At 41.5% G+C, this 20297-nt stretch overlaps 1 protein-coding gene across 1 annotated transcript in view; it reads right to left on the reverse strand.

Moving 5' to 3' along the window:
* The window catches only part of htr4 (5-hydroxytryptamine receptor 4), a 214032-nt gene extending 196464 nt beyond the window's left edge, over positions 1-17568 (reverse strand). The window contains exon 1 of the mRNA XM_078549685.1: positions 17363-17568. The gene's annotated coding sequence lies outside the window, so the exon portion shown is untranslated. The remainder of the gene's footprint in view (positions 1-17362) is intronic.
* Positions 17569-20297: the final 2729 nt, after the last annotated feature.

A 20297-nucleotide genomic window follows, 5' to 3' on the forward strand; every position in this document is an offset into this window, starting at 1 on the left:
GCACATGCTGCAAAGGAAGTTGGGACATTGGCCATCAGATGCTGCAGGATGGTAGGGCCCACAAATGTTACCATGGAGTTGGCCACCACTTCCATGCTGAAAAGGATGGAATCCAAGCTCTGTGCCAAGTTGAAGCCAGACTCTTCCATGCTCATTGGCAATGACAGCAGGCTCACTGACAGGCCTGCCAATTTACCAAACATTTCAGTGTGCATGCCCATCCTGTATGCATCCCATATAATTAAATCCTCATCTAAGTCCTCTGTGACAAAACCATCTACCTGCAGTGAGCTGACACACATGCTGTCCTTTCTTCCTGGCCTGGTTGCAGCCCACTCATGCACAGTGACTCACCACATGCAAATCTTGTCTCTATACTAGCCTCTAAGATATGCACATTTCCAGTAGCTGAACTGGTGGCTGTAAGTGTCAGTGGCAGCGCTTCTTCCTCAGATATGCCACTCTTCTTCTGGGCCGTCATCCTCAGTCACCACTGGCTAGCCAGGCGGTGGGTCTTGGGCATCTGAAAACATAATGTGGAAGGGGAGGTTTGTCTGAGAGAAGGGGAGGATTAGTGGAAAGCAAGTGGTGTAGCACACCTCTTGTACATCATACTAGATTGTTGGATGAGGGTGAAGTGGAATTTGAAAAGGTGCAAAAGAACATACCATGGATGGCTTCAGCAACTCCTGTTGCCACAGTTTCAGTATAGCTGCATCAGCAAGCCTGAGCACTGTCTCATCCAAGGGAGTGGGGACAGACATTCATACCTGCCCCATTAGTCCTTTGCTGTTCCCTCACATATGAGTTTTGAAGCAGTGATGAGTGTGTGCGGGTGAGATGCAGCACACAAATGGCATGAGTCCTGATTGCTAGAGATTGCTGGTAAGTGATTGTTGGTGCTATGGTGCATCAAGCAGTGTGTGATTTGCTGATGGGGTTGGTGGAAGGTGGCATTTAAAGTTACATCTACTGACCTTGACTACTCAAGTGAGGCCATTGAACTTCTTCCAGTGCTCAGGGCCAGAATCCTAGCATTAACTTCCATGGCTATCCACTGCTTCCACTGTCTTCGCAGTGTCTGTCTGGAAGACCTCCTGGCCTCCTATAGGCAAGTGACACTTCTCCTCCTTTTCACCTCCTTCATTAAGGTCTCCAGCGCTGCTTTTGAGAACCTAGGAGCCAACTCCCTGGCCTGGTGCTCCATTGCTCTGATTTCTTCTCAGCCACTTCCAACATCTGCTGCAGTCAGAATGTACTTCCCCTTTAAGAAGTTGGCTAGCTTTAGTCAATGCTAGCCTTGGACAAACTTTTGGATAAGACTGTAAATCTGGGCTCCATCTGTCTTTTTAAGTGTATGTAAAGGATTCTATGGCACCATTTCAAAGTAGAGCGGGGAAGCTATCCCTGGTGTCCTGGCAAATATTTATTTCTCAATCAATATTACAAGAACAGATTATTCAGTCATTATCACAATGCTGTTGTGGGAGCTTGCTGAGTGAAAATTGACTGCTGTGTTTCCTACATTAATGCAATGGGTACACTTAAAAAGTAATTAATTGGCTGTAAAGCACTTTAGGATGTCCTGAGGTCAAGAAAGATGAGACATAAGTGTAAGTCTTTCTTTTATTTTCTAAAGTCAAGGATTAACTTTGGGCAAGTTTGGCCTTCTGCTTCCAGAATCACAGAATCACACAGTGCAGAAGAGGCCCTTCAGCCCATCAAGTCTGCACCGACACGTGAGAAATACCTGACCTACCTACCTAATCCCATTTACCAGCACTTGGCCCATAGCCTTGAATGTTATGACATGCTAAGTGCTCATCCAGGTACTTTATAAAAGATGTGAGGCAACCTGCCTCCACCACCCTCCCAGGCAGTGCATTCCAGACGATCACCACCCTCTGGGTAAAAAAGTTTTTCCTCACATCCCCCCTAAACCTCCTGCCCCTCACCTTGAACTTGTGTCCCTTCAACTAAGGGGAACAGCTGCTCCCTATCCACCCTGTCCATGCCCCTCATAATCTTGTACACCTCGATCAGGTCACCCCTCAGTCTTCTCTGCTCCAAGGAAAACAACCCAAGTCTATCTAACCTCTCTTCATAACTTAAATATATCATCCCAGGCAACATCCTGATGAATCTCCTCTGCACCCCCTCCAGTGCAATCACATCCTTCCTATAATGTGGCAGCCAGAACTGCACACAGTACTCCAGCTGTGGCCTCACCAAGGTTCTATACAACTCTAACATGATCTACTTTTGTAATCTATGCCTCGATTGATAAAGGCAAGTGTCCCATATGCCTTTTTCACCACCCCCCTAACATGCCCCTCGGCCTTCAGAGATCTATGGACACACACGCCAAGGTCCCTTTGTTCCTCAGAACTTCCTAGTGTCATGCCGTTCATTGAATACTTCCTTGTCAAATTACTCCTTCCAAAGTGTCACCTCACACTTTTCAGGGTTAAATTCCATCTGCCACTTATCTGCCCATTTGACCATCCCATCTATATCTTCCTGTAGCCCAAGACACTCAACGTCACTGTTAACCACCCAGCCAATCTTTGTGTCATCTGTAAATTTACTAATCCTACCCCCCACATAGTCATCTATGTCGTTTATATAAATGACAAATAATAGGGGGCCCAGCACAGATCCCTGTGGTATGCCACTGGACACTGGCTTCCAGTCACTAAAGCGTTCCAGTACAACTGCTCCTGAATGTACAGCATGATCCAGAAGATGCCATTTCTGAGTTGTTGTTCATCCAGTTCAAACATAACCATTTCATGCAATGAGGCAAGGAGTTTACAAATTTTATCTGTCCACAAATGGTCTCTTCTCTCCTGACTCTCTGGCTGTCTGTTCTATCTGCCAAAGAAATTTGAAGGATTTTGCTTTAAGTGGGGTAACATTAGCAGAGTTTGCTATCTTCAGGTCTTATTTGTGTTCAATACAAAACAAGAAATGTAATTAAGCAGTGACCTACAAAACAAACTCAAGCCTGAGCCCTTCTTACAAAACTCTCCCAACAATATGACTCACCATTATCTCCCTTTGTGCTAGGTTAAGGGTTATTTGGTATGCATGGTGGGGCCTTAGCAAGATCACGACCACCAAAAGTGAATCCATCATTGCTGAAGAAGAAAATTCTACCAATGCATCTGTGGGATTGCTGCTGTAGTACCAGATGAGACAGAAGTGGTGCAAAAAAGCAGACGTGCCCTGGAAATTGGAAGAAATGTCCAACTGTTGGCCTTGGCTGGGACCAAGGCTTTCAGCAGCTATGCTCTTGAGGAAGAACTGAGTGAAGTAGGTTAGCATAAAACCATCTCCTTTCACCATTACAACCACCTTCCAAGTGATGGATCCAAGAAATGGCATCAATAGGATTGATGCCAAGAAATTCTGCTGGGGAGATGTGCACTGTTCCCACTGTAATCTGTATGCAGCAAGTGGACAAAATGTAGTCATGGTAGTCCTGGTGGGACAGAAGGAAGGAAATAATGATTTTCCATCATTCTCCAGTCCTACATCAGGAAGCACAGAACAGAAATTGGCCTTAATTTCATAGAGCAACCTCATGAAATAGAATTATTTTACATACAAACTTGGGCTTATTCACAATAAATAATGAATTGATAAAGCCAAGATATGGGTTCAACTGGGGAGAATGTCCTTGTATATTGTTAATTGAAATAATCTTTTTTATGCCAAAGATAGGACAATTTGCCAAGAATCTAATCTATATCCACATTGAATTCACTTCTTAACAACCACTGCATCTGACCAAACCTGGACAAGATGGTGTTACCCTCACCAGAAATCCTCCTTTGTTGGCATTGGGATAATAGATCTCTTTTTTTCATTCATGAGATGCTCATCCCTAATTGCCCTTGTTCCAAGGATATTTTTTTTTAAAAAAAAGAGTCAACCACGTTGCTGTGGGTCTGGAGTCACATATACACCAGATCTGGTAAGGAAAGCAGATTCCCTTCCCTATAGGGCATTAGTGAACCAGATGGGTGTTTATAACAATCAACATTGGTTGTCATCATTTTTATTAAATTTAAATTTCACCATCTACCATGGTGGGGTTTGAACCCAGGTTCCCCAGAGCATTATCCTGGGTCTCGGGAATACTAAGCAGTGATAATACCACTATTCCACCACCTTCCCCTTCATGGCTTGCTGTGTCAATAAAGGTACTTTTCTTCTGATGCATTCTGAATCCTTGCCTCTAAATTTAATAAGGAAAATCTTTCTGGATAGAATGGCAGTTGAACCACATCCAGCCAATCTCTATTTTATTCAGTTTCACAGATCTCAATAGTAAACTTCTTGCAAGAGTCATTTATCACATTGTGTCAGTTAAGTAGCAATTATCTATGACTCAGTCAGACTACTTGCATCACATATGTTCCAACATATGATTTACAAATTTTTAGTTGGAATCCTGTCATAGTTTTCCAATGTTTTAAAGAATCTGATCTTCAGTTCTGCAAACTTTAATTAACTATTGTTGCAAACTTGTATGTTTTCTGTATCACCTCCATGCATTGCACAGGTTCTCTCCCGCAACACTCCATTCCCCCTAGTCTCTTAATCTTACCATCTCTGCTCCTTATTGAAAAAAAGGAGTTCCTTCCCTTGTTAATTATTAAGTGACTTCAAAGGGCAAGAGGAATGATGGGGTTTCTTTCGTCACATTTCATCAGTTGGTAACCACCAACTTTTTCCCAGGCACTTCATCACAGCAAAAGAAAAATGGAATTTAATAAAGAAAACATAGATCTTTCTATTCTATAAAGTTTTACATTTTCTGCAATGTGTCAAACTTCTCTTTCTGTTAGAGCTGTGTAATTAACCTTGCATCAGATTCAAGTTTCCTCCCCAGCGAATTCCCGCTGAATCAGACAGTGACCTTCAAACAATTACATTATTTCAGGACAAGCAGAGAACATCCAATTTTCCATGACATAAGAAAATCCATTAACAGTTTATACACAGCAGAAAAAAAATTTTAACATCGTTTGCGCACTGGTATAATTTTTTTGCACGTTTCAGGGTGAGAGGTGTTAATACTGGGATTGGAATATTTTTATCTTTTGACTTTCAGTGTTAGCATAAGCATTTAGTGATTATCTACTGCATGACCAAGTGCACAGTAAAGCTCTACTTCATGTCAACAATAAGCAAGATTTTCTCAACTTGTTATGCGTAACAAAATTGCAAAACAATTTATACATTTTGTTGTGCTAGTGCATTGAGGAAATCTTCCCCAACCATAGCTTAACACCAACTTCAGATCATAATTGTTCTCCCACAGTCTTTTCCAATTTGACTTCCCATTGCTATTTTCCCATAAATAGACGTTTGAGGTAGAAAATTCACATGAGGATGAAAAATGCAAACCCACATCCTAATATGCAATATTACTGTGTCAATCCTTGATTGTTAACTTTGAAAGAATTAAATGTACTTTGATATGCGCCAGTTTTAAAATTGTAATGCTACCGTCACAATTCACTGAATTCAATGTCCACATGGTTTATTTTTATGAATTTCCACTGGCTTCTTTTGTAGAATCCATTTGGAAAATAAATGGATTATTTTTTCCTAACATTTTCCTCTCCATGCTCAAAATATTTTGTTCACAACTATGTAAGTCGCAATTGTCATGGAAAAGATTAGAATTCATGATGAAAAGTTCTCTGAATTAATAAATTTCCTTGTAACTGTGTAGATCTATGACCATTTTGACTATAATTTTATTAACCTAAAGATAAACTCATCTTTCATATTAAATCCTGATATTTCCCGCTGAGATGTTAAAGAACGCATGAGCCAAAGCCAGGATAAACTCTGCAGATTTTACACATGCATTCATTTGACTTGATACTTCACAGTTTGCCGTCTGGTTTCTGTAAATTTTATTGCTTCATGTTTAACAGAAGAGCTCTGTCTAAAAGCAATACCAGACTATTTAAAGCCTGTCCATTTCATATCCTCCATTAAATTCTCAAAACTGCAAAGTCACAGATGAAACATGCAATTCTATTGTTTACTGTACAAATGCCATCCAACATAATGATACTGGAGAATGACATTTACTTATAAACATCTCCATAGCCACATAGGGATACTTCTAAAATACAGATTGACCTAGACTTGATTTGATTGGGTGATCCTTGTGTCATGTTCATGGTCTGAATTTTAACCTTGGCAGACACGTGCGATCGGCAAGCCCGGGAGTGGACAGGAAACGGATCCCATCCGCAATCGGCCCCTGACCGCAATTTCACGCTGGCTGGCCGTTAACTGGCCAGTTGACGGCCAGCCAGCATGAAACGCCTGCTGAAAAGCTCAGAGCTGCTGGGGTGGGGAAGACAAGGGCGGGCGATGACATCACTGCTGGTGCGGGTGGGTACTGCGAGAGAGCTCCCTGAAGGCAGACACCTGCCTCAGGGAACTGCAGACCTGCACATGATGAAATAAAGGTTTAAAAAGCTGCAAAAAAATGTCCACGCATCACAATCAACCACCTGAAAGCATACTTCATAAAAATGCTGTGCACAGGTATTTATTTTTGTTTTATTTCATAACAGAGATTTCATTCCGCCCTTGGATGAGGTTTGATGAAAAAAATGTAGAGGCGCCAATTCATCCATCTGCCAACCATAAGGTTGGATGGGTCACGAAAAATCGGAGACAATTACGATGTTAATGGGCATAATTGCGCGCAAAAGTCAGAAGCGCGCCCGATGTGCGAAATGACGTAGGGACACGCGCCCGACTTTACCGCGCAATTTTACACCCAATCGGTTTGGGCGCGTCCTTGCCCACCGGACATAAAATTCTGCCTCATGATTTCAACCTGCGCTCCATAAAACGTGAAACAAATGACATTTGTGTAAAATGGGTTCACTGGCCTTTGAGCGGAATGTCTTTACTACAACAAAAGAATTTCTTGTCTGTGTCAACTGTGATTAGATTATTTTATATACATTACCTGATTCATCTTATTCTCACAATGAAATTCTTAACAGGAAACTTGCCCTCTATCTCCGTGTTAATCCAAAACTTCAAAATTAGTCCACTTTTTGGGTAAGTGCTTGATCTAATCAGCTCAGTGCAAATGCACTGTCTATGTAGCCATATATTCCAATGAAATATTGAAGTAATGAATCAATTTATGTCATAAACACAGACTTAGTAGTAACTGGGATCAACTAGCTGCTCAACAGTGCACATTCCTGTGAAAGAGGGTGATGATTCACTTTTTATTTGGTTCTTTGATGATTTTGTGTACACCTGCTCCGGTCTTAGCTGTAAAGAATCAGGTCAAGTTATTTGTTGGCTAGCATATCAAATGGGAAATGCGGCTTTCTCCCTTTAAATAGTTATTTAGCTGATTTTAAGGGAATCAGAGAGTAATTGTTCTATCTCTCAGGTCAAAGAATTCCTATGTTAGTGACTATCTAATTGACAGTGTTATATGAAGTAATATCTATATATATAAACTTATACACCTCATAAAAAATGTGTATTTGTGCACGGGTCAAATATGGCTGAAGGGCAAGCTTTTGATGTGACTGAGGCTGAGGGAAAGTCCAGGAGGAAACTCTTTTGAGTCATCAACAGTCACAGATTGCAACTCTTTTTGAGTACATTCACAGTTCTTGGTTTCCAGGAGTGGGACATGAACCCACAACCCTCTGATTCAAAGGCAAGGGTGCTATGAACTGAGCTATAGCTGACACCTCCACAAGTCCAGGAGGAATCCAATCATAAGCCCTTGCCGTAAGGGGATTATAGTTAAGTCTATTGCAAAGAGGGAAAGACTGATAGGTTGGTATTAACTCAAACTTAATTGTAAACATGTAATATAAGGATCTGGCACATACAGAAGTATTCACTAGTACTGTGGGCGATGGTTTAAACTAGATTGGCAAGGAGATGGGAGCAGGGAGACACAAGAGAGGGAAACAAAGATAGGAATGAAAGAGAGAAAAGTAGAAAGCAAAAGTGGAAGGCAGACAAAAGAAGGGCTAGTAGTAAATAGGGCCATAGGACAAAAATAGATGTGTCATTTTTTTTAACAGGCACTGCATCTGAATACATGGAGCATTTGCAACAAGGTAGATAAATTAACAGTGCAAATGGATGTAAACCGGTATGATATGATTGCGATTACGGAGGCATGGCTGCAGGGTGACCAAGGCTGTGAACTGAATATCCAAGGGTACTTGATATTCAGGAAGGACAGGTAAAAAGGAAAAGGAGGTGGGGTGACGTTGTTAGTTAAGGATGAAGTCAGTGCAATAGTGAGAAAGGACATTGGTTCAAAAAATCTAGATGTCTAATCAGTCTGGGTGGAGCTAAGGTGTAACAAAGGGCAGAAAACATTAGTGGGAATTGTCGATAGGCCTCCAAACAATGGTGATAATATAGGGGACGGCATTAAACATGAAATTAGAGATGCATGTAACAAGGGTGCTACAGTAATCATGCGTGACTTTAATCTACATATTGACTAGGCAAACCAAATTAACAATAATACTGTGACGGATGAATTCTTGGAATGTGTACGAGATTTTTTTTTACACAAGTATGTCGAGGAATTGACTAGCGAACAGGCTATCCTAGATTTGGTATTGTGTGATGAGAAGGGTTTAATTAATAATCTTGTTGTGCGGGGCCTTTTATGGAACAGTGTCCATAACATGATAGAATTCTTCATTAGCATGGAAAGTGAAGTAGTCCAATCTGAAACTAGGGTCCTAAATCTTAACAAAGGAAACTATGAAGGTATGAGGCGTGAGTTGCCTAAGATAGATTGAGGAACTTCATTAAAAGGCATGACAGTGGATAGACAATGGCTATTATTTAAGGAGTGAATGTATGCATTGCAACAGTTATACATTCCTTTCTGGTGTAAAAATGCAACAAGAAAAGTGGCCCAACCATGGCTAAAAAAAGAAGTTAAGGATAGTATTAGATCCAAAGAGGAGTCATATAAAGTTGCTAGAAAAAGTAGCGAGCCTGAGGATTGGGAGCTGTTTAGAATTCAGCAAAGGAGGACCAAGAGATTGATTAAGAGGGGGAAAATTGAGTATGAGAGTAAACTTGCAAGGAATGTAAAAGCAGACTGTAAAAGCTTCTTTAAGCACAAAGAAAAAGATTAGTGAAGACAAGTGTAAGTCCCTTATAGTTTGAAACAGGAGAATTTATAATAGAAAACAAGGAAATAACAGAGCAATTAAACAACTACTTTAGTTCTGTCTTCACAGAGGAAGACATAAATAACTTCCCAGAAAGTGAGCAGGAGGAATTGAAGGAAATTAGTATTACTAAAACAATATTGCTGGAGAAATTAATGACACTGAAAGCCAATAAATCCCGAGGGTCTGATAATCTACATCCCAGGGTCCTAAAGGAAGTGGCCATGGAAATAGTGGATGCATTGTTTGCCATCTTCCAAAATTCTGTAGATTCTGGAACAGTCCCGGCAGATTGGAGGGGGGCAAATGTAACCCCATTATTTAAAAAAGGAGGGAGGTAGAAAATAGCAAATTACAGACCGGTTAGCCTAACATCAGTAGTAGGGAAACATGAGCGTCTATTACAAAGGATGTGATAACAGGACACTTAGAAAATATCAATGGGATTAGACAAAGCCAACATGGATTTATGAAAGGGAAATCACGTTTGACAAACCTACTGGAGTTCTTTGAGGATGTAACTAGCAGAGTAGATAAGGGAGGACCAGTAAATGTGGTGTATTTGGATTTTCAGAAAGCTTTTGATAAAGTCCCACATAAAAGGTTAGTGTGTAAAATTAAAGCACATGGGATCAGGGGTAATATATTGGCATGGATTGAGAATTGGTTAGCAGACAGGAAACAGAGAGTAGGAATAAATGGATCTTTTTCTGAGTGTCAGGCAGTGGCTAGTGGGGTACCGCAGGGATCAGTGCTTGGGCCCCAGCTATTCATAATTCACTGATTTGGATGAGGGAACCAAATGTAATATTTCCAAGTTTGCTGATGACACAAAACTCGGTGGGAATGTGAGCAATGAGAAAGGTGTTAAAAGGCTTCAAGGCAAATTAGACAAATTGAGTGAGAGGGCAAATACATGGTAGATGCAATACAACATGGACAAGTGTGAAGTTATCCACTCTGGTAGGAAAAACAGAATGGCAGAGTATCGTTTAAATGGTGATAGATTGGGAAATGTTGATGTACAAAGGGTAACTGGCTATTCTTGTACACCAGTCACTGAAAGCAAGCATGCGAGTGCAGCAAGCAGTTAAGAAGGCAAATGGTATGTTGGCCTTCATTGCGAGAGGACTTGAGTACAGGAGGAAGGATGTCTTACTGCAGCTGTACCAGGGCCTTTGTGAGACCACATCTGGACTATTGTGTGCCGCTTTGGTCTCCTTACCTAAGAAAGGATATACATGCCATAGAGGGAGTGCAGTAAAGGTTCACCAGACTGATTCCTGGGATGGCAGGATTGTCATATGAGGAGAGATTGGGCCAACTAGGCCTGTATTCACTGGAGTTTAGAAGAATGAGAGGAGATCTCATTGAAACATATAGGGCAGAATTTCCCCGTCGGCGATTTGGGGGCGGGGCCCGCTCGCCGACGGGAAAATGACGCGGGATGATGTTGGGAGGAACCCCTGACGTCATCCCGGTCCATTTAAATATTGAGGAAGGCGGGCGGACAGTGAAATCAGCTGTCCTCCCGCCGACCTGTCAATGGCCAATTAAAGCCATTGACAGGATCATTAAGCTTGTTAAATGCCCTGCCCATCCAACTTTAAGGCTGGCGGGCAGGCCAGGAGACCCAGCAGGCTTCTGATAATACACTAAACCTCATCCACTGGTGGGATGAGGTTTCATGTCCGTTTTAAAAAACTTCAATAAAATTTATGTGCTTCTTGTTAACATGTCCCATCTCATGTGACATTGTCACATGAGGGGGACATGTTAATAATTTTAATATTTTTCTAGTTTTAAAGATTTTTACACTGTCAGTAATCTCCCTGAGACAGCACTTAGTCTCAGGGAGCAGTGTGCTCTTTCGTGCGCATGCGCGAAAGAGCGCACTTTGACAGATGGGGAATCCCTCCACCCCGCACAGGAAGCGCATAGCGGGCAGGCCGCGGGGCAGGCCTTAATTGGCACACCCACTCAAAATGGCGGCGGGCCCTGTTTTGGCGGCGGAGTTTGGCTGCCCGCCCACCACCAAACCAGTGGGGCCTGCACGCCCATCAAGGTAAAATTTCTGGCCATGACGTTCTGACAGGGATGATCAGACTGGATGCAAGGATGATATTTCCTCTGGGGGGGGTTCGAACAAGGGGGTCACAGTCTCAGGATACAGGGTAGACCATTTAGGACTGAGATGAATTGAAACCTCTTCACTCAGAGGGTGGTGAACCTATCGAATTCTCTATCACAGAAGACCGTGGAGGCCAAGTCACTGAATATATTTAAGAAGGAAATAGATAGACTTCTGGACTCTAAAGGTGCCAAGGGGTATGGTGAGAGGACAAAGCTTTTGGCATTGAGATAAAGGATCAACCATGACTATATTGAATGACGGAGCAGGTTCAAAGGGTCAACTGACCTACTCCTGCTCCTATTTTCTATGTTTCTATGTTTCTATGAGTACAGTTATATGAAGAAGGCACCTGACCCAAACCCAGGGGTCAGTGTGGTGTTGAAGAGAGACTGGAAAAGCATGGAGATAACTCCGAACCTGCACCCTTTACAGTACATGTGTAACTAGTTCTACTTGTTAACAAAAACTTACAGTTAACATATTGAAGACTACAAAGATTTCTTTAAGAGCCACTATTCTGTAACCAACACCTTCCCAAAATGGTGGCAGCTGGGGATCAAAAAACCTCAACCTCACTGAAATGCAGAAACAAGCCAAGATGCTGGAAGACTAGAACAAAACTTCAATGAAATTCTGACCTGAGAGAAGCTCCCAACAGAAGCTGAAGATGCAGAGAAACTTTGGCAGAAAACATTCCAGAGAAAAGGTCTGGATGCTGATGGCAGAGATTTTTACTGCAGCAGAATACTCCATTGAACCTCCCTTAGAAATTCAGCTTCAGAGCGCAGAGTCCACAGAGCCTGCAAGAGTGAACTAAATCATTTAAAGTACCAGTCTGAAACCAGCCCTGAGAACCCTTTCTCTAAGTCAGTGTCAGAGGCACCATTGAAGGAAAGGCCATTGCTAAAACCCAGTTCCCCAGTAGGAGCCCCAACAAGTTGCCTCTGGACACATAAGATCAGAAAAAAAGTTAATTATTTAAAGCTCCCGCAAATTTCGCGACTGTCCAGCTCAGGGAACAGCAAGCATAACTTTAAATTTGAACGCCTCATTGCTTGTCATAGTGAACCATGGAATGATAGAAGTCGACACACAGCCAATTCAGGCAGCCATTGTTAAGAATCTTCTTCAAGAAGCATACCATTGCCATTTTGCAGAGCCTGCAAAAATCAGCAAGCATGGGGAATTCCTTTGTATTGGACTCAACAGCAATGCCATCTTGAAATCCTGTAAGCTCTTAAAGCTGCACAAAAAATTCAGATGTTTTAACATGGATCACAGTTCAACACTTCCAACTCAACTTGGGCTAACCCAAGGCCCAGACCAGACACAAAAATGGAGGGAAAGTTTTTTTAAGATACAGCATTGTTTCTGGTTAAAAAGAAAAGGCATTTAAAAAGGTCAACATGCTGCTTTACTCTATAGGCACAATTGCAGATTACATCATTGTAAGACAGAGTATTAATGAATCATCTGTCAAATTTGAGGAGGCTTTAAAATCTTTTGACATTTATTTTAACTTGCAAAGCAATAGAATTCTGGAGAGAGGTAAATTCAATAAGAGAGTCCATCTGCTTGGGGAAAACATTGATTTCTTCATAAATGATCTCTACAGGATGGCAGAGTGGTGTGAACATGGATATTTATAGTCTGAGCTCATCAGAGACAGAATAATGGTGGGTCTAACAGACAATATACTCTCTGATCTCCTACAAGCTAAAAGAGATCTAACCCTGGGCAAGACAATTCAGATAGTTAGACTGTCTGAACTCTGTGAGCAGCACAGGACAATCTTAAGGGGAGAGAACAAAGCATGAGGCAGAAGCCAACCCTCAGTCCAGCCTATCAGGCCACAAAGACACAGGGACAATCCAAGTCAGGGAAAGCAATTCCTGAGCCAGCCAGTAGAGCGACTTTGCTAGACCTGTGATGTGAGGCGCTCTAACAGGAGAGATCAGTGTCCTGCAAGTACAGCCCAATGCTTCCATTGTAATGGGATGGGCACTATGGCAAACTGTGCAAGTCAAAACCCCAGAAATGCACAGAAGGCCCAAAAGTAATCCACAAGTTTGAGACCGAAAACTAGAAGACACACAGCCATGCTCCTTGGGTGAGAACAATGTTTGTGCATTCTCATTCTGGAATGCAGACATCTTTGTCAATGGCCATCTAACAAATGTTAAATTAGATTCAGGTGCTGAAATAACAATCCTGTCAGACAAAGAGCCATGGCTGGCAACCCAACTGCTGATGCCACCCATGACACCCTTGTACACGGGCATACACTGCTCTACTTGTTGATAAAGACTTACAGTTAACCTACTGAAGACTACGAAGACTTCTTTAAGAGACACCATTCTGTAACCAGTAACCTCCCAACAGAACATTAGAGGAGTACTCACAACCAAGCTTTTGGTGGTATCAGGTGCGTCAGTGAAAGTGCTTGCTCCAGTTCTCAGATGCTGCATGTAAGTCAGCATGTATGTAAAAGTAGGCAGGCTAAGTCTGAACTCCATCCTAAAATCTTGACTGGAGGTAAATTCATGCTTTGGCACACACACTGACACAACCAACCAGAATGTATATGTGTGTGATCACAACCGTGTGTCACTTCTAAGTACATTTTTTGAATTTGAGGACAATAATCTCTCAAAAATTCAGATTTAAGATTTAGAGAAATTGGATTTCACTTAACTGTTCTCAAAACAAAGAATTTCCTAGCGATTAAGTTATTGTTCCAGCTGTTTTATAAATGAAGGCTTCAATAAATGCTTCTCGTGTTGTATTAATCTATATTGGAGTTCTATAAACGGAAATCATTAAACATTTAATGTGGTTAGGATTCAAAAAGAGATCAAACATCAGGATAAAGTAGAAGCAAAGTATGGTTATAAGTTATCGTGGCAGTGCATTTTCTTTTAAGAAGGATCAGATAATCATTTAATTTACACTGTGACATCATTTCAAGCAGATAAGGATGTATTAAAACAAAAAACTACTGCGGATGCTGGAAATCTAAAAAACTACTTTCTAAATACATAGCATAGGTCACAAGGAGAATAGAATTGTATCTATGACAGTAATCAAAATTGAAATTGAGGCATTTACAGACACCATGGAACGGCAAACCTAAAAATATTTTTCTGCATTATTACAATCCCGACTGAAATCACAAAACTCACAACCGAGATTGATCTTCTTTCAATGATCTCTGTACACTTTGGCAGATTAAATTCCCAGTTAAATGCACCAAACTTTGTAGAAATTAAAACAAGTTCTGTATAATTTTGATTTTCCATTCGTTATAGGTGCACACTGAAATTAAACCATTCGTAATTCATACTTTTTGACGTGTTCGGTCATTCCAGACTCTAAAATAATCAGAGTTCACCAATCGTCTGGTACACTTGACAACTCATCCCCAACCTGTCGGTGTAGCATGTCAGAATTTACATAAAAATCAATAGGGTCTGTGGTTCTTTAAATGAGCCACATATTTGCATTTCCCTTTTCCATGTTACGTATTTTAACAATTTAAATAAAGCCACACATACACACACATGTATCTAGGGAGACAGACAGAGAGAGAAATACATTCGTCTGCTTTCTGTTATCCAGTTCACCAGTTATCGCGCTATTCCTCTCGCAGCCAAGTCTACCCATTGGAATCTAATACATACCCAAATGCCATCTCCTGGACGCCTTTAATTTTACAGATTGCAGCAAGCACAAATCTTCAATCATCTCAAATATCATACTCAACCAGTGCAATCCTCAGAATTATAATGCTGAGGCAATTGGAGAGGTCAGAAAACTACTCATTCTGTGCTTAATTGGACAATGATTATTTTAAAGTGCTGCATATATTGCTTTCAAGCCTCAATAGTGGGGCTAAGTAGATGCTTTCTACATTCTGTCTCTCGCCATGTTGAATAGGTCGCACAATTAGTAGGTTCCGCGATTTTGAAAAGGCCACACTAGCTTCCTTCTGCTCAAGGATCAATGTTATTATAGTGGCGACAAGTTCGAGGCTGCATTGGTTCGGCAAGTCAAGTTAAGTCCGTTAGCATCTCTGAGTTAATCAGAAAGGGAGGGGGAAAGAGCGCAAGAATGAATGAATGAATCACTTTGGAAGTTTAGTCACGGTTGTACTATGGGGAAATAGCTGCACAGCCTGCTCTAACCGCCCTGCGTTAAGATTGAAACTGTGTATACAGTATACGTCAATTTTTTAGTGTAGGGGCCCAGATTTGCATAGCAAGTATCTTCCATTTGTGCATTCTGGTGCATTTTATGGAGGTATCCACTGCGCGTGATAGTAATCGGCACTTTATTGTGGCTGTCCCCTTACTACAATAAACGAAATGAGGAACGGAGGCATGAATTGCAGTTGCTTTTCTGTGAATTTACTTTCTTTGTTTTTCTCCTTTAAAAATGTACTTTGCAGTTTAAGTTGCTGCCTAAGGGACTTCGTTTATTGCTGTAGCATTTAGTGGCTGCTTTAAGCGTAACTCTTCTGAACATGTTAATATTCGAAACACACATTTCACGATAAGATTCTGCAACAGATATATCACTCAAGATGTGATCTGCTACCTTGGAATGGGCCTTTTCCACTCACTGCAGAAAATAGCCCCACCCTTTCAAATGCCAACTCGATGTTAACTCCTAAGGAGTTAATGAGACGTGTGCAGGTTGTTGGAATATCATATATTTGTTACTGGACTTTCTGTAAGGCTATTTAGGTCGTACAAAAGTGACCTGTCTGCTTTTACGTTTTAGCTGTTTAGCCACTTTCTGTAGGCAATTTACAATGAAGATAAAGACTTGAAGCAAATATACTCTTAACAGTGCTTTGATATAAACTAAGACAGTGAAGAGGATTCAGGTTCAGGGCTGGAAGAACAAGTCATACGCAGTGGATAATCTCGGTGGGAGTAAGTTACCAGAAGGAGTGGTTGAGGACACGATTTTAAGACTGCTGTAATGGGAGAACCGTACTTTCACATTCTGGAAGGATAAGATCAGGGCTCTTCTTCAGGTTGAGCTATTCTGTAATCTTACTTCGCTAATCTTCTGGTTGGAGATCAACTTTAACCTATGATGGTTACTAATTGATTGATTTTGACAGTCTGAAATTAATGAATGAAGAATTGGAAAGTTACAATGGGAGGACATAACCCATAAAGGGCGCTTTGCATCCCCGTACATGCTTTAATAAAAAAAAAAAATCGTCTCAGAATCATATAACAAATCGCTTCATCGGTTATTCCCATTTGAAAGACCATTTTCTGGCTGTTAGTTTAATTCTATATAATTCTATAATGAGTGAAATGTACGACATTGGACTGGAGCAGAAAGGTCAGACAGCAGATTGTGTGCGCACATTTCGCTCCTCATTTTCCACAAGATTTGATAATATTGCAGAGTATGGTTGCTGGAAAGTACAGCTGATGGTTACTAACGTCTGAGTGTTAAGTGGCCGCTCAGGTTTTTGTTCTTCAGCGATGTGATAACATGAAATCTGGGCGTCTTAAAGATTGCACAAAAACAGACCGAATTTGGGTTAGGTAACTGCCCAAACTATTGTTTTTTTGCGGTCTGTAATGCTGCAACAATTATGTTCAATTATTCATCCCCACCCTGCACCCTCTTCCCTGCACACACTTTCTTAAGCAAACTACTTAGAAAGTCTCAAACAGAATCGAATGACACTCAATTTGTAGAATCTATTTTGATTATAAACGCCGGCTTAAATATACAAGCAAGTCAAGAAAATAAGCTATAACGTAAAGACCAGCTAGTAGCTACTTAAAGTACCATTCCTTTGGGCTCTCTGTCATACTGTAATATATCGGCTCCATTAGTTCAAAGTGAGAGCCCACTGAATTACATTCTCCCGTCCTCTTGATTAACTACCCATGTAAAGAGGCTTAACATTACCCTAGCGTAGTCAGTACAACTTAGCCACAAATAATATTCTCTAGGAAGTAAGTCTTACCATCTCAGTCTGAGGAAAGAGCGTCCAAGTGACATGTTGCGTATGGTTGAAAAATGCTTGTTGTCTTCAACTCAGCGGCTGTGCTCGGAAGGATTGGCGGAGTCAGTATGGAGCTTTCTGTTTACAATCGCAAACCCTTCACTTAGCCAGGTCTTTTGCTTTCTAAAGTATCGGATTTTAAAACAGCAGAGCAGTGACGTGCGTGTCAGTCATATCTCTCTCTGCTGGGCATACCAAGGGGACTTACTTTCGAGAAACTGCGGCCACTTTTAAATTAACAAGTGTGCATTTGAAGATTATAAGTATATAGGTAGACCGGGGCTGTTGTTGGAATGGCAGCATCTCCCGGAAAATATCACTGTAAAAAGGCAAATCCTTATAATGAGTAGAACCCTCCTGCCGACTTCAGCTACGTCTGGCAGGCTGGTTGGAACTGAGTGGGTCGGAGGGAATAATGAACGTCTCTTTGGGTTCAATGAACAACGTGAGATGCGCCACGAAATAGAAGAGTGGAGTGTTATTTCTTAGAAGAAAGCGGCAGCATTGCGTTGCACCGGTCCCAAACGATCACTTATCCCGACCGAAACCCCCCTGACAGTCGCAGAGCTGACTCAAGTACGAAAATCATTCACAGACCTAACTCCCAACGTGAAAGGGTTCCGCAGTTACCCTATTATTGCCACAGTCCTCTTTCAGAAATGTTCTGGAGATAGAGAAAATGGTTTGAACATCGGGCTCCTTTAGTAACTGCCATTGGTTCCATTCGGGTGAATCGTGCCATTGAGAGAGGGGCAGTCTTTTGCTATGACATTAAGGACAAATGTAGTCGTGATGAAAATCGAGCGCCACGATTTTGGAGGGGCTCAGACAGTCCAAGTCGCGTTTTATACCATCAATAAACAAGACCAGTGAACATACAACTAAACAAACACTACACATCCTAACAATCACCTGTCATTAGAACTTATTATAAAATCACTGCTTTCATGGAATGTTGCAAGACACAAACGGGTTAGTTGAGTCTTCAAGGCTGTGAAGGTTTGTTTCTCTATCTAATGCACCCACTCCCCTCGCTGCTCGCTCTCCAGTTCAATGAAAAATACTCCTTTTCGGTTATTGGGCGCAGCCCTCCATTATTGATAAGGTTCCGCTCGGCTTATGAACCCAGCGATTTTTCAGTGTTAGCAAGTGTTCATTCGATATTAATCCTTGCATTGGTTTTTGTTGTTAGCCTAACACACAGCGGACGGAATAAGCACCGTCATGCTGAACATACTGGAACAGAAATGATACTGAACCCTATGTGTGGGTTAGGGCATCTGATTTATGATAGCTTTTCAGTCTGAAACAAATTGGAGTTAAATCACTATTCGCTTTAGATCTCCACTTAAACTCTGTTAAAAAATTTACAGTCCAGAAGAAGGCCATTTTGACCATCTGAAATCCATTGAGTCACATTCCCTTGTCCTTTGGATGTTTCCTCTGGAAAACTATTGTGGGTTCTGCTTCCCACATCAATTCTGGTAGTGCATTTGATGCCCAGAAAAACCTCTGCATGAAAAAGAATATATTTTTCTTTTGATGGTGATCTGAAATTTATGTCCCGAATCAGTGACCAATGAAAATAGCTTTCTTCCCCAATGTACTATATTAAAAACCCCTCAAAATTTCTGAATACCTCTGTCAGATCTTATTGTAACCTTCTCTGTTCTAATCAAGTGCCCCAGATCATTTCATCTCTCCTCTTTCTTTCCTGATATCATCTTATACATTTTGGCATGGGTACACCCACAGTGCAGTTAGAAAGGGAGTTCCAGGATTTGGCCTAGCAACGATGAAGAAATGGCGATATACTTCCACACTCAGATGGTGTGTGACTTGGAGGGGCACTTGCAGGTGGTGCTGTTCCCATGTGCCTATTTGCCCTTGCTCTTCTAGGTGGTAGACGTCACAGGTTTGGAGGATGCTTTTATAGGAATCTTGCTGAGTTGCTGCAGTCCACCTTGTAGATGGTAAACACTGTAGACAATGTGTGCCAGTGGCAGAGAGAGCGGATGTTTAAGGTGGTGGATTAAATTGCTAATGAAGTAGGCTGATTTGTCCTTGATGATGTTGAGATACTTTTGTGTTGTTGTAGTTGCACTTATCCTGGAAAGTGGAGATTGTATCACCTGACTTGTGCCTTTTCGATGGTGGGCAGGTTTTGTGGAGCCAGGAAGTGAGTTACTCGCTGCAGAATTCTCAGTCTCTGACCTGCTTTTGTAGCTACAGTATTTATATGGCCGGTCCAGTTCTAGTCAATGAGAATCCCAAAGATGTTGATGGTGGTGCATTCAACAATGTCAAAGGGAGGTGGTTAGATAAAAGCAAAAAACTGCGGATGCTGGAAATCCAAAACAAAAATAAAAATACCTGGAAAAACTCAGCAGGTCTGGCAGCATCTGCGGAGAGGAACACAGTTAATGTTTGGAGTCCGTATGACTCTTCCACAGAACGAAGTAAAAATAGAAAAGAGGTGAAATATAAGCTGGTTTAAGGGGGGGGGGGGGGGGGGGGTGGGGTGGGACAAGTAGAGCTGGATAGAGGGCCAGTGATAGGTGGAGATAGAAAAAAGATGTCATAGACAAAATGACAAAGAGGTGTTGAAGGTGGTGATATTATCTAAGGAATGTGCTAATTAAAGGTAGCAAGCAGGATGAGCAAGGTACAGATAGCCCTAGTGGGGGTGGGGTGGGGGGGAAAGGGAAGGGATCGAAATAGGCTAAAAGGTAGAGATAAGAAAATGGATGGAAATACATTTAAAAATAATGGAAATAGGTGGGAAAAGAAAAATCTATGTGAATTATTGGAAAAAAAAGGGGGGGATCGGAAAGGGGGTGGGGATGGAGGAGAGAGTTCATGATCTAAAATTGTTGAACTCAATATTCAGTCCGGA

The sequence above is a fragment of the Cetorhinus maximus genome, chromosome 10 (assembly GCF_964194155.1).
Source record: "Cetorhinus maximus chromosome 10, sCetMax3.hap1.1, whole genome shotgun sequence".
Lineage (NCBI taxonomy): Eukaryota > Metazoa > Chordata > Chondrichthyes > Lamniformes > Cetorhinidae > Cetorhinus > Cetorhinus maximus.